The 13,315-nt window shown below is 43.6% G+C and overlaps 1 pseudogene; it reads right to left on the bottom strand.

Annotated features, from left to right (window-relative positions):
- Positions 1 to 689: 689 nt before the first annotated feature.
- Positions 690 to 10,816, bottom strand: LOC146567832 (E3 ubiquitin/ISG15 ligase TRIM25-like; annotated as a pseudogene).
- Between the last annotated feature and the right edge of the window lie 2,499 nt (positions 10,817 to 13,315).

Here is a 13,315-nt window from a genome sequence, read left to right as displayed (position 1 = left end):
CGCCAAGGAATTTGAAGCTGCTGACCCTTTCGACCTTGACACCGTTGATGTGGATGGGCTGGTGCTCCCTGACTGGTCGTTTCCGGTAGTCCACTATCATCTCTCTAGTTTTGCTGATGTTGAGAGTCAGGTTATTTTCCAGACACCACTCGTACGGCGCCATCACCTCCTCTCTATAGGCTGTCTCATCGTTGTCTGTGATGAGGCCTATGATGGTTGTGTTATCTGCAAACTTGATGATGATGTTGGACTCGTGTTTAACAACACAGTCGTGTGTGAACAGGGAATAAAGGAGGGGGCTAAGCACACAACCGTGTGGCGTATCTGTGTTTAGGATGAGTGATGAGGAGGTGTGCTTACCAACTCTCACCACCTGGGGCCTGTTTGTGAGGAAGTTTAGAATCCATCTGCAGATCGGTGTTTCCAGCCCAAGGTCGACGAGCTTCGTGGCAAGTTTCGAGGGGATGATGGTGTTAAATGCGGAGCTGTAGTCGATGAAGAGCATCCTTGCATATGTATTCCCTTTTTCCAGGTGAGTGAGGGTGGTGTGCGTTGCCAGGGCGATGGCATCCTCTGTGGCTCTGTTTGTCCGATAGGCAAACTGAAGAGGGTCCAGTGTGTCAGGGAGGGAGGAGCAGATGTGACCTTTGACCAGCCGCTCCAGGCACTTCAGTGCAACAGGGTGGTAGTCATTCAGACAAGAGACCATTGATTTTGGGAACAGGAATGATGGTGGATGCTTTGAGGGACGTGGGGACCACTGACTGCCTTAGGGAGAGGTTGAAGATGTTGGTGAACACCTCTGCCAGCTGGTCGGCACACGCTCTGAGAAGCCGGCCTGGGATGCCGTCTGATCCCAGAGCTTTGTGAGGATTGACCTTTTTAAAGGTCCATCTCACAGCTTCTGTTTTCAGAGTTAGAGTTACAGCCTCACTGTCCTCCTGAGGGTAGAGGATTTGCTCTCTGTTGTCTGCATCAAAACGAGCATAGAAGTTGTTGAGCTTATCTGCGAGAGATGCTGCTTTATATGCATCAGCATCCCCGGAGTTAAAGGCAGAGGTCCGCACTTTTAGCTTGGCACGAATGTCTTTATTTACCCAGGGTTTCTGATTTGAATATATGTGGACGGTGGTTTTAGTGATGGTATCATCCATGTACTTTCCAATATATCCAATGACAGAGTCTGTGAGTTCATTGATGTTGCCATCAGCTGCATCCACAAATATCTGCCAGTCAGTTGTGTCAAAGCAGTCCTGCAGGACCTGAAGACCTGAGAACTGAACTGAACTGAACTCCCTCGGGAGGTAAAAAGGCCTGACTTTAATGGTCAGCAGCTTGAGGCTCTGAGAACAGTACGTTTTTAAGATACACACATCTCTAGCCCACAAAAAGTTAACCATAAAGCACACCCCTCCTCCCCCTTTCTTGCCTGAGTCCTTCGTTCGGTCTCCCTGATAAACAGAAAATCCATCTGGCGTGATGGCGCAGCCTTCTGTGAAGGCCAGAACACAGCAGTTTCTGATGTCTTTTTAATGTTTAATCCGTGCACACAGCTCATCAAGTTTGTTCTCCAGAGACTTAAGATTCGCCAGCAGGATGTTGGGCAGAGGTGGCTTGTTGTTTGTCTGTCGGGTTCGGCTCAAAAGTCCAGCATGTTTGCCCCTCTTTGCTTTCCCTCTGCGTCGCACAAGTAAACAAAGGATCCCAGGCAGCAGAGCGTCCCCGGTGTCAAAACCTGCTGTAAAGTCCGAACTGGCTGACGAATGTAGCTCCAAAAGGGTTTGTCTGTCATACCGAGTATATGACAGAGCTGTGCACACAGAAATAGCAAGCAGTACAAAATAAATAATAATAATTAAAAATAATTTAAAAAAATAAAACAAAATAAGGAAATTTTTGCTGTGATGACTTGGAGCTCTCGTCGGTGCGGCTAACTTACGGCGCAACTGGAAGTTGTACCGTTGTTATGTACAAAATATGAGTAACTGTGATACATATATATAATAACCTTAACTGTTATATTTTCCTATTGCCTTGGCTCCCGCACTGCTCAGTGTTGGGAATAAATAAATTTTCAGTGCTTCAATAATGCTATGCTTTTTTATTAATATGTGTTATAAAGTTATATAGTGTAGTATTAAGTGGACACAGCCCTGAAAGATAAAGGCATGAGACCATGTGCCCTTGGGGAGTAGAAAGTTGCAGACTCTCTTTTACACTTGCCTGGGAAAATGCAAATGAGAGGGGACCATCTCTACTGGAAAGTTACTGAGACACTGTTGTTTAGACTAGAATGAGAGAGCTTCTGTAATAAAACTGTTAGGGCACACCACCATTTGGAGATCTGTGGCAGCGTGTCATCTCGATTCTAGAAGTAATAAAATGTTAAATGGTCTACTGGGCAGTGTGTTGTCTTCCATCAGATGCCTCTGAGGAATCAAGAGAACTCGGTGAAGTGTTGATATTTACATCAGTCTGTTTTTTGAAGGGTTTTCCTTCTCAGAATAACACCTACTGTCCACATATATCTGTCAAAATCAATAAAAACTTTATATTAGCTAGTCTAAGGAGCTTGGAAAGAAAAGCATCTGGACTTCTTTAAGTTGCTTGAAGATGTTTCACCTCTCATCCGAGAAGCTTCTTCAGTTCTAAACACCTGTCTTCAAGCAACTTAAAGAAGTCCAGACACTTTTCTTTCCAAGCTCTTTAGACTATGATGACCTGGATAAAAGTTTTAGTATTGCCCCCGCCATTCAGGGGAGTTCTGCTATTGAATGCTCTTGTTTCTTCCGTGTTTTTGTTGTATATCTTTATATTCTAATTTTTATATCTTATGTCTTTTATACTGATGATTACTAAAAAAAAAAAAGTAATACAAAAACTCATTTTTAGCATTTTTTAGGTAGTTTGAATCTTCTGAATCAGTAGATCTCCATGTGCTGGTCTGAATCTTTATGTGAGCTCAGTCTATTTTAGACAGTCAGCAATCCCAGTACTGAACTTTAGAACTGGGTACAGTAGTTACTCAGCGTGAGTAAATTACTCCTATCAGGTCTCTGAGCCTGCTTGATCTGTTCCCAGGACATGGCTCGATCAGAATCACAGCAGCAGATTCCTAGACCTGGATTGGTGTTTGGGTTTGTGCATGTGAATGGAAACCTTAGACAATGCTACACTGTTGAGTAAAATATTTGGATCGATTGGATTTAGCTTGTTAAGTTTGCATTATCAGAGTTCAACCAAAAAGAAAGAAAATAGTCTGAGAAGTTTTCAAGTATTTTTCTAATTATGTTTTAATAAAGATTTTAATCGATCATTAAAATCGCTAAATGTTTAATACACACCTGCATCTGCTTCATGTTTATTTTATTTTCTATTTTTAAATGTAGATCAAAAATAGAAATGACATTTGTGTAAAATATATTCTGTATGTTGGTTTGTTGCATTTGAATAATGCAGACGGTATTTGGTGGGTTTACAACAGCAGAGGGAGACAGAGTTTAAACACAAACACCTCTTTCTGTGTCCAGGACTGCAGCAGAAACAGCTTTAAACTAGCTAACAGGAACACATTTCAAACATGTCGTTCAGTTTCCCATTTACTGTATATGCTGTGCCACGGATCATTCTGTCATCTAAGACCAGGGTTCAAGGTTCCACAATAAACTCTGATTTATTTTACACAATCAGATCATCAAATGAAAAGATCAAATAAAAAGCTTTTACTGTGACTTAGCTGCTTCAGCTTCAGTGTTTATGGGTTATTGTAGATAAAGATTTTTATGGTGCGATTCAAAGCTCAGGAAGTGCAGAAACAGCTCAGCAGTTAGTGACAGAGGAACTCTGAAATTTATCTTGACATAAATAGTGACACCACATGTATACTGAAGCTCAACAAACTCAGCAGATCCAGAAATATCTACCCAGAGTCCAGCATGTAGGGGCTGAGTGAAGGTGGTCTGGACTCTGTGAATGAGAGTCATGGTTTCAGAGACACTGTAGAAGCACAGAATACCATCACTGTGATCGAGGTACACCCCAACTCTGGAGCACTGAGGAACTGAGAGGAAAGTAACAATGTTGTTGTGCCGGAACTTATAACTATTGCAGTCACACTCTAATGACCAGGATTTGTCATTGTATCCAAATTCACTATCACTTCCTGTTCTGCTAATACACTTGTATGCGACAGCTATTGAAACAAATCTTTTCCATTTCACCTCCCAGTAACAACAACCAGTCAGAATCTCTCTGCTCAGAATCTGAGCGCACTCTCTAAATCTCTCTGGATTATCTGAATATGACAGTATGATATACCCAAATGTTACTCTCCTGTGCCCCTCAGATAATAACAGCTCTCTGTGTGCTGTGTTTGGGTCCATGGTGATTCTCTTTGAATACTGGAGGAACTCAGCTCTGGTTGTGGGCTCTACTGGTGACAGAAAAGATTGTGGTGGTGGCAAACATGGTTGCTGTTTCACTAAGGTTCTGGACTTTGTTGGAGGCTGGAGGGATGGTGGTGGTGGTGGCACCAAGTGCATTTGTTGCTTGACTAAAGTCTTGTGCTGTTCTGGTCTCAGCAAAGTCTCCCCTTCAGTCAGTAAGACCTCAGACCAGTCCTGACTCAGGATGCGCTGCAGTTTATTTACAAGATCTGACACAGCTGCTGTCACCTCTTGGAAGTAGCTCTGAGGATGGATGTTGATGCTGGCTGAATGTGTGGATTCACTGAGTCCTGAAAGTAAGGCGTAGCTGAGGAGAAACTGGCCATGATCCTCTGTTCGTGAGAGCTGCTCCAGTTCAGCATCTCTCCTTCGGAGGTCAGTTACCTCCTGCTGGAGCTTTTTCTGAAGCTCTTTGGCCCAGCTCAGTTCAGTTTGTTGCTGGAATCTGATCTGCTGCTGCACGTCAGAGCTTCTTTTCTCCACTAATCGGTGCAATTGGTTGAACATGATCTGGGTGTCCCTCATGGCCTTATCAGCAGAGCTATCGATGGCCTCCATCTGCTGCTGAAGGAGCTTCATGTGTTTTTCTCTGCCCTGGATTCTTTGCTGGATTTTTTTGCCATCTCGGCCCGAGCTCTTTCTGCCTCTTTGCCCTCTCTGCTATTGCTGATACTGTGTCGTGGCCACTATGTTCCTCCACATCACAGGCGGAGCAGATGCACTGCCGATCGCTGCAACAGAAGATCTCGTTCACTTTACTGTGAACAGAGCACACGTTCTCCTGGAGCTTTGCGAAGGCTTCCACCAGCCTGTGTCTCTGAAAATTTGATGATTCATAGTGAGGCTGAAGGTGAAACTCACAGTAAGAGGCCATGCACTGCAGAAAGGATTTGGAGGCTTTAAGCTTTCTTTCTGTGCACACGTCACAGGCCACATCTACAGGTTCAGCATAATGCTGAGGATGAGGAGCAGCTTGGAGTACATCTTTCTTCAGCTCCTCCACTAACTCTGCTAACATGGTGTTCTTCCCCAAGACTGGCCTCAACATGAAGGCTTGTCTGCACTGAGGACAAGTGTAGGATTCCTTCTGATCCTCTGCATCCCAGTGGCTCCAAATACAGCTCTTACAGAAACTGTGTAGTCACTGGTTTGTTCAGTAGATCCAAACAGATTGAACAGGAAAACCTCTCCTTGTCAAGCTGAAGTCCTCGCTCAGTTATTTTCTCCTTTTTACAGCAGACAAAATGTGAGTCTGTTCCCTGTGCTCTGGTTTAGATATTCAATTCAATTCAATGCAATTTTATTTATATAGCACCAAATCACAACATAAGTTGCCTCAAGGCGCTTCATAGATACAGAGAAAAAACCAACAATCATATGACCCCCTATGAGCAAGCACTTTGGCAACAGTGGGAAGGAAAAACTCCCTTTTAACAGGAAGAAACCTCCGGCAGAACCAGGCTCAGGGAGGGGCGGCCATCTGCTGCGACCGGTTGGGGTGAGAGAAGGAAGACCGGATAAAAGACATGCTGTGGAAGAGAGACAGAGGTTAATAACAGATATGATTCAATGCAGAGAGGTCTGTTAATACATAGTGAGCGAGAAAGGTGACTAGAAAGGAAAAACTCAATGCATCATGGGAATCCCCCGGCAGCCTACATCTATTGCAGCATAACTAAGGGAGGATTCAGGGTCAACTGGTCCAGCCCTAACTATATGCTTTAGCAAAAAGGAAAGTTTCAAGCCTAATCTTGAAAGTAGAGATAGTGTCTGTCTCCTGAATCCAAACTGGAAGCTGGTTCCACAGAAGAGGGGCCTGAAAACTGAAGGCTCTCCCTCCCATTCTACTTTTAAATACTCTAGGAACAACAAGTAGGCCTGCAGAGCGAGAGCGAAGTGCTCTAATAGGGTGATATGGTACTACAAGGTTATTAAGATAAGATGGGGCCTGATTATTTAAGACCTTATATGTGAGGAGCAGGATTTTGAATTCAATTCTGGATTTAACAGGAAGCCAATGAAGGGAAGCCAAAACAGGAGAAATATGCTCTCTCTTTCTAGTCCCTGTCAGTACTCTTGCTGCAGCATTTTGGATTAGCTGAAGGCTTTTCAGTGAGTTTTTTGGACATCCTGATAATAATGAATTACAGTAGTCCAGCCTGGAAATAATAAATGCATGAACTATTTTTCCAGCGTCACTCTGAGACAGGATATTTCTAATTTTAGAGATGTTGCGCAAATGGAAGAACGCAGTCTTACATATTTGTTTAATATGTGCATTGAAGACATGTCCTGGTCAAAAATGACTCCAAGGTTCCTCACAGCGTTACTGGAGGCCAAGGTAATGCCATCCAGAGTAAGAATCTGGTTAGATACCATATTTCTAGGCTTTTCAGGGCCGAGTACAATAACCTCAGTTTTATCTGAATTAAGAAGCAGAAAGTTAGCGGCCATCCAGGTCTTTATGTCTTTAAGACATTCCTGCAGTTTAACTAATTGGTGAGTGTTATCTGGCTTCATGGACAGATAGAGCTGGGTGTCATCAGCATAGCAGTGAAAATGTATGCTATGTCTTCTAATGATATTGCCTAAGGGAAGCATGTATAATGTAAACAGAATTGGTCCTAGCACTGAACCCTGTGGAACTCCATAATTAACCTCAGTGTGTGAAGAGGACTGTCCATTTACATGAACAAAGTGGAGTCTATTAGATAGATATGATACAAACCACTGCAGTGCAGTACCTGTAATACCTACAGCATGTTCTAATCGCTCTAATAGGATATTATGGTCAACAGTATCGAATGCTGCGCTAAGGTCTAGCAGGACAAGCACAGAGATGAGTCCACTGTCAGAGGCCATAAGAAGATCATTTGTAACCTTCACTAAAGCTGTTTCTGTGCTGTGATGAGCTCTGAAACCTGACTGAAACTCTTCAAATAAACCTCTGCAGATGATCTGTTAGCTGTTTGACAACTACTCTTTCAAGGATTTTTGATATGAAAGGAAGGTTGGAGATTGGCCTATAATTAGCTAAGACTGCTGGGTCTAGAGATGGCTTTTTGAGTAAAAGTTTAACTACAGCTAGCTTGAAGGCCTGTGGTACATAGCCGATCATTAGAGATAGGTTGATCATATTTAAGATCGAAGAATTAATTAATGGCAGGACTTCTTTGAGCAGTTTTGTAGGAATGGGGTCTAAAAGACACGTTGATGGTTTGGAGGAAGTAATTATTGAAGTTAACTCAGAAAGATCAATTGGAGAAAAAGAGTCTAACTTAACATCAATGGTACTAAGAGTACCTGTAGATAATATTACATCTGTGGGATGATTACTGGTAATTTTTTCTCTAATGATAAAAATTTTATTTGTGAAGAAGTTCATGAAGTCATTACTAGTTAACGTTAAGTTGCGGAGGGCTTTCTTATAAAGCAGCAAACTATTTCTCCAGGCTAAATGATGATCCTCTAAATTTGTGACACGCCATTTCCTCTCCAGATTACGAGTCATCTGCTTTAGGGTACGTGTTTGAGAATTATACCACGGAGTCAGGTACTTCTGATTAGAGACCTTAGTTTTCACAGGAGCTACAGTATCCAGAGTCGTACGTAGTGAGGAGGTGAAATTATTAACAAGATAATCGACCGCTGTTGGAGCAGCGTTCAGATAGCTGCTCTGCTCTATGTTGGTACAGGGCATTGAAGATGATAACAGTGGGTGGATTACAGCGCTTTCAGAAAGACATCTACTTTGATAAAGTCTACTCTTCACCGCTGTGTAATCAATTATTGTAAATGTAAATGTTATCAGGAAATGATCAGACAGGAGAGGGTTTTCAGGAAACACTGTTAAATGTTCAGTTTCTATGCCATATGTTATGCATATATGCAGTGAACAGGACTGTTCAGCTCCTCATCACAGCAAACAGATGTAGGATCTCTGAGAAAAAACAGCACCAATAAGTTAACAGCAAGGGGAGTAAACAGAATTTATTGCCTTCCAGTAAGAGGAGCGGCTTCAGCTCTGACTGTTAATAATAAACTTGTACTGAAAAAGTTTCTAGACAGATTTCTTTGTGTAGCAAACTAAGAAATCATTCTTAAAAACAAATAGTGCTCTAATCTGGTCAGGAACTGATGTAAGTTTCAAGCACTGAATACTAAATTGAATCATTATTAGAATTTTAACATAGTGGTGTTTGGTAAAGAAAAGATTTTATTGCACCTTAGAGAAAACCTTTGCTCAGTATCATTAGAGGACCTACGTCATGATGAATGTTAAAAAAGTGAAAAAGTAAAAAAGCACGCACGTGCCAATCTCGTGCGTGCGAAAAAAGGTTTTTATTAAAAGTTTTACTTCTTTATTACAGTTGATAATTATTTTCTTTAAGCTGTTGTCAATTTGTTAACTTTTCAAGCTAACATGCATTTTGTATTTTGTGCAAAAATACTTTTGAGTAAACTATATTTTGAGTCTCAATCGAAGTCATATTCCAAGTCTTGATTTAGTACTTCTAAGCTTCTGTAAGCTGGCGTACAGCGTAAACCTTCTCAATTAATTTAGGTCCTCCTGCAGTTAGTGGACACCACGCTCCATTGTTATTTAGAAGGAAGTAATATTGCACCACATACTTGTTAATTGAGTGATAACGTTGTTTAATCAATCAATCAATCAATCAATCAATCAATCAATCAATCAGTCTTTATTAATAAAGCACTTTTCATACAAAAAATGTAGCACAAAGTGCTTTACATAGTTAAAAGCAGCCCACCCCACCCTCCAACTCACTCTCCACACTCTCATTAACATAAATGATGTGAATACACACATATCCCCCCCCCCCCCCCCCCACACACACACACACACACACGCGCACACTTAAAGAGTAAAAATTGGGCTGGGTTCGCATGAGCCAAGTGAGGAAACACTATAACAGGGAGCCATCTGCACCAGGAGCCGGTCACAGACCGCAGCCTCCAGGCTGGGCACACAGCAGGAGGGAGGCAAAGGAGCCCCCCAGCCAAGCTGAGAGGACCCCCAGAGACCCAGCAGCCACGGTCGATCACAGCCCCGGTGCAGAGAGCGCCCTACGAGGAAACACTGGAGATATGCCACAATAGGATATATACAGGGTAAAATGATAAAATAAATAAGAACGGGATACAATATAAATATAAATATAAATAGAGTAAGAAGATTAAAAAATGAATAAGAATAAAATCAATAAATATTAGGTAAAGCCTAAATTAATAATAGAATAACAGGATAGAATAAATAAGCATAAAATAAATAAACACTAAGTAAAAGCTAAATTAAAAAGGTGGGTCTTGAGCCTGTTCTTAAAAACATGTACGTTCTCTGCGGCCCTGAGGTCCTCCGGCAGGCTGTTCCACAGACGAGGACCATACCACTGAAACGCTGCCTCTCCGTGAGTATGTGTCCTGACTTTAGGGACAATCAAAAGGCCAGTACCAGAGGACCTCTAGGTCCGCGAGGGTTCATATGGTAAAAGCAGATCTGAGAGATAAGAAGGCCCAAGACCATTAAGACATTTAAAAACCAATAAAAGAACTTTAAAATTGATCCTGAAACACACGGGGAGCCAATGCAGCGATTCTAAAACCGGTGTAATGTGGGCCCGCAAAGCGGAAAACAAAAGCGGTCATTGTTGACTTCAGGAGGCACAGCACTGACATAGCCCCCCTTTACATCAACGGGGAGTGTGGAGAGGGTCCACTTTCTGGTTCCTTGGCATCAATAAAACGTGAAAATAAAAGGCATTGTATTATATTCATTGAGGAATTGGACCACGATGCAGCAGCTACACACAGCACATCTTGATGCATGTCAGGGTTCCTGGGTGTTCACCCAGGGTTTTCAGTTTCATATTCACCTGTTCACATTTCCTGTTTTCATGTTTGCTTCCTGTGTGTTATTAGTTCAGTTATTTTCAGCTTTCTTCTCACCGGTCCCTAATCATCATAATTTGCCAGTGTATTTAAACCGTCGGTTTCTCTCTGTTCAGCGTCGTGTCATTGATGTTGATATTAATGTGGTCTACTTGTGTTCGATTCAGCCAGTCATCCTATGTTCGGTTCACCTGCTCATGATAATAAACACCAGCCTTCACCTACCTGTGAGTCCAGCATTTGCGTCCTCCTTTTCTCACCCACATAGCAACCACTGACCCCGTGTTGTGGACCCAGCGGACTCGGAACATTTTGAGCGGCAGGAGGCAGCGCTCCTTTGCTGGACAAAGGAGCTTAGGGCAAAACAGCAGCTCTTTGTGAGCCCGTCTTCGCAGGGACTCGTCTGGCTCTGGGCGGGCCTCGGGGACGCCGCATTCTTCCGCCCGCTGCCTCTCCTGCATCGGAGCATTCGCCGCGGAGAGTGGGCGTCACTGGCCAATCTTCGGCCGCTCACTCTCTCGCCTCTTCGCTCCTCGCTTGCCCGCCATCCGCTTCACTCCCCAGCCTCTCCGCCATTGCACAGCAACTCTGCCTCCCCCCTCGGCTCAACGGAGGCTCCCGTGCCAGAGGCTCAGCTGTTTACCCCGCCCGCTTCTTCTTCCCAGAGAAAGCGGCGCTGACACCGCCATAAACTGGACTCTGCTGACCAAATCCCCATGGTGAGTGAAGACTGTTTTTCTCCCGCTTCGCTGAACATTAAAAACAATACACTCACCGCCGATCCCTTCGGTTCTTCTCTACTGGACGATGACATAGACTGGGAAAACTGTTTCTGTTCAGCTCCTTCTGAGCTGGGATTTATGAAGAACAATCACTGTACTTCAACACCTCCAAAGACTGTTAAGTTAAAGACTGCGGCAGAAGGGCCAAAACAATTTCCTTTAAATCTGTTATTACGGTTCCTGTGTATGTAAACCCTAGGTCTGCTCATTCCAAGACTGTTTTATCTGAGCCTGCTCTTTCATTGCCCGGTGTTCCTGCTCCAAGGGCAGCTCAGGCCCGGCTTTTCTCCGCACTCGTTTCAGTTCCTCGGGTGGGGAAAGCTGAGGTTCAGCTGGTCCCTATTCGGGCTCCCAGGCTGGCTGAGGCACTGTCAGTACATGCACCCGTACCAGCTCCTCGGGTGGGGACGGAAGCTCCCCAGCCATTGTCGGTGCCTTTTCCAGCTTCCAGGATGAGGGCAGCTGGGACCCAGTCTAACCCCACACCCGTTCTTGTTTCTCGGGTGGGGATGACTGGTGTCCAGCCACCTCCCTTGCCTGTCCCAGCACCCAGGATGAGGGCAGCCAGAATTCAGCCTGACCTCCCTAGAGGCTCAGCTGAGGCTCTCCAGCCGCTGGCCTCACGCTCTGAAGGCTCGGAAGAGCTAGCCTGTCCACCCTCCAGTTCACCATCTTATCCACTCCCTCATCCACCTTTCCACGCCCTAGCATAATCTTTAGTTAGGCTAGCCGACCTAGTTCCAGCTCAAGCACCAGGTTTTCTAGCCCAGGCTGTAGCTTTGTCCCCTTCATTAACCCAGTCTTCAGCTCAGCCATTAGCCTCACCAACCTCTGCTCAGCCATTAGCCTCAGCCACAGTCCAGTCAATTCAGTCACCTGCTGTTCAGCTTCCAGTCCAGTCAGTCCAGTCCCCTGTAGCTCAGTTTCCCGTTCTCGCCTGTGGTTCAGTCTCCTCCTGTCCAGTCTCCTGTAATCCAGTCTGTCACCCAGTCTTCTCCTGTCCAGTCTCCTGTCCTCCAGTCAGTCCAGTCTCTGTCCCAGTCCTGGGTGTTCACCCAGGGTTTTCAGTTTCATGTTCAGTTTATTCACCTATTCACATTTCCTGTTTTCATGTTTGCTTCCTGTGTGTTATTAGTTCAGTTATGTTCAGCTTTGTTCTCACTGTTCCCTAATCATCATCATTAGCCAGTGTATTTAAACCGTCGGTTTCTCTCTGTTCAGCGTCATGTCATTGATGTTACACGCCTCTCTGCAGCTTCTCTCCTCCTGCTACCCCCCCAAAAACCCATCTCCATAGAGACTGTGTCAGCTCCCAAACAGACAAAAAACAAACTAAAAACCAGCAACAAACAACTTAAACATAAACAATTACAAAGAAAGAACAATAAAGTATCCACATCTGAACCAAAGAGTAAAACAGTGAAATATGGATTATTAAATATTAGGTCTCTCTCCTCCAAGTCTCTGTTAGTACATGACTTAATAATTGATCAACAAATTGATTTACTCTGCCTTACAGAAACCTGGTTGCAGCAGGATGATTATGTTAGTTTAAATGAATCAACACCCCCGAGTCATTCTAACTACCAGAAATCTCGAAGAACAGGCCGAGGGGGCGGTGTGGCAGCAATTTTTCACACCAGCCTATTAATTAATGAAAGACCCAGACAGACTTTTAATTCATTTGAAAGCCTGATGCTTAGCCTCGTCCACCCCAGCTGTAAAACTCAGAAACCAGTCTTACTTGTTATCATCTATCGTCCACCTGGGCCTTACACAGAGTTTCTGTCTGATTTCTCAGACTTTATATCTAATTTAGTTCTGAGCTCAGATAAAATAATTATTGTGGGTGATTTTAACATCCATGTAGATGCTAAAAATGACAGCCTCAACATGGCATTTAATCTGTTATTAGACTCAATTGGTTTCTCTCAAAATGTAAAAGAACCCACCCACCACTTTAATCACACTCTAGATCTTGTTTTAACATATGACATAGAAACTGAACATTTAACAGTGTTTCCTGAAAACCCTCTCCTGTCTGATCATTTCCTGATAACATTTACACTTACAATAATTGATTACACAGCGGTGGAGAGTAGACTTTATCAAAGTAGATGTCTTTCTGAAAGCGCTGTAACTAAGTTTAAGAATATAATCCACCCACTGTTATCATCT

The sequence above is a fragment of the Mchenga conophoros genome, linkage group LG9 (assembly GCF_057382185.1).
Source record: "Mchenga conophoros isolate Kocher_MC1m ecotype Shallow Benthic linkage group LG9, M_conophoros_male_GT1.1, whole genome shotgun sequence".
NCBI classification, from domain to species: domain Eukaryota; kingdom Metazoa; phylum Chordata; class Actinopteri; order Cichliformes; family Cichlidae; genus Mchenga; species Mchenga conophoros.
Note: the sequence above shows the minus strand (reverse complement) of the source record. Positions and strands in the feature narration are given on the sequence as shown.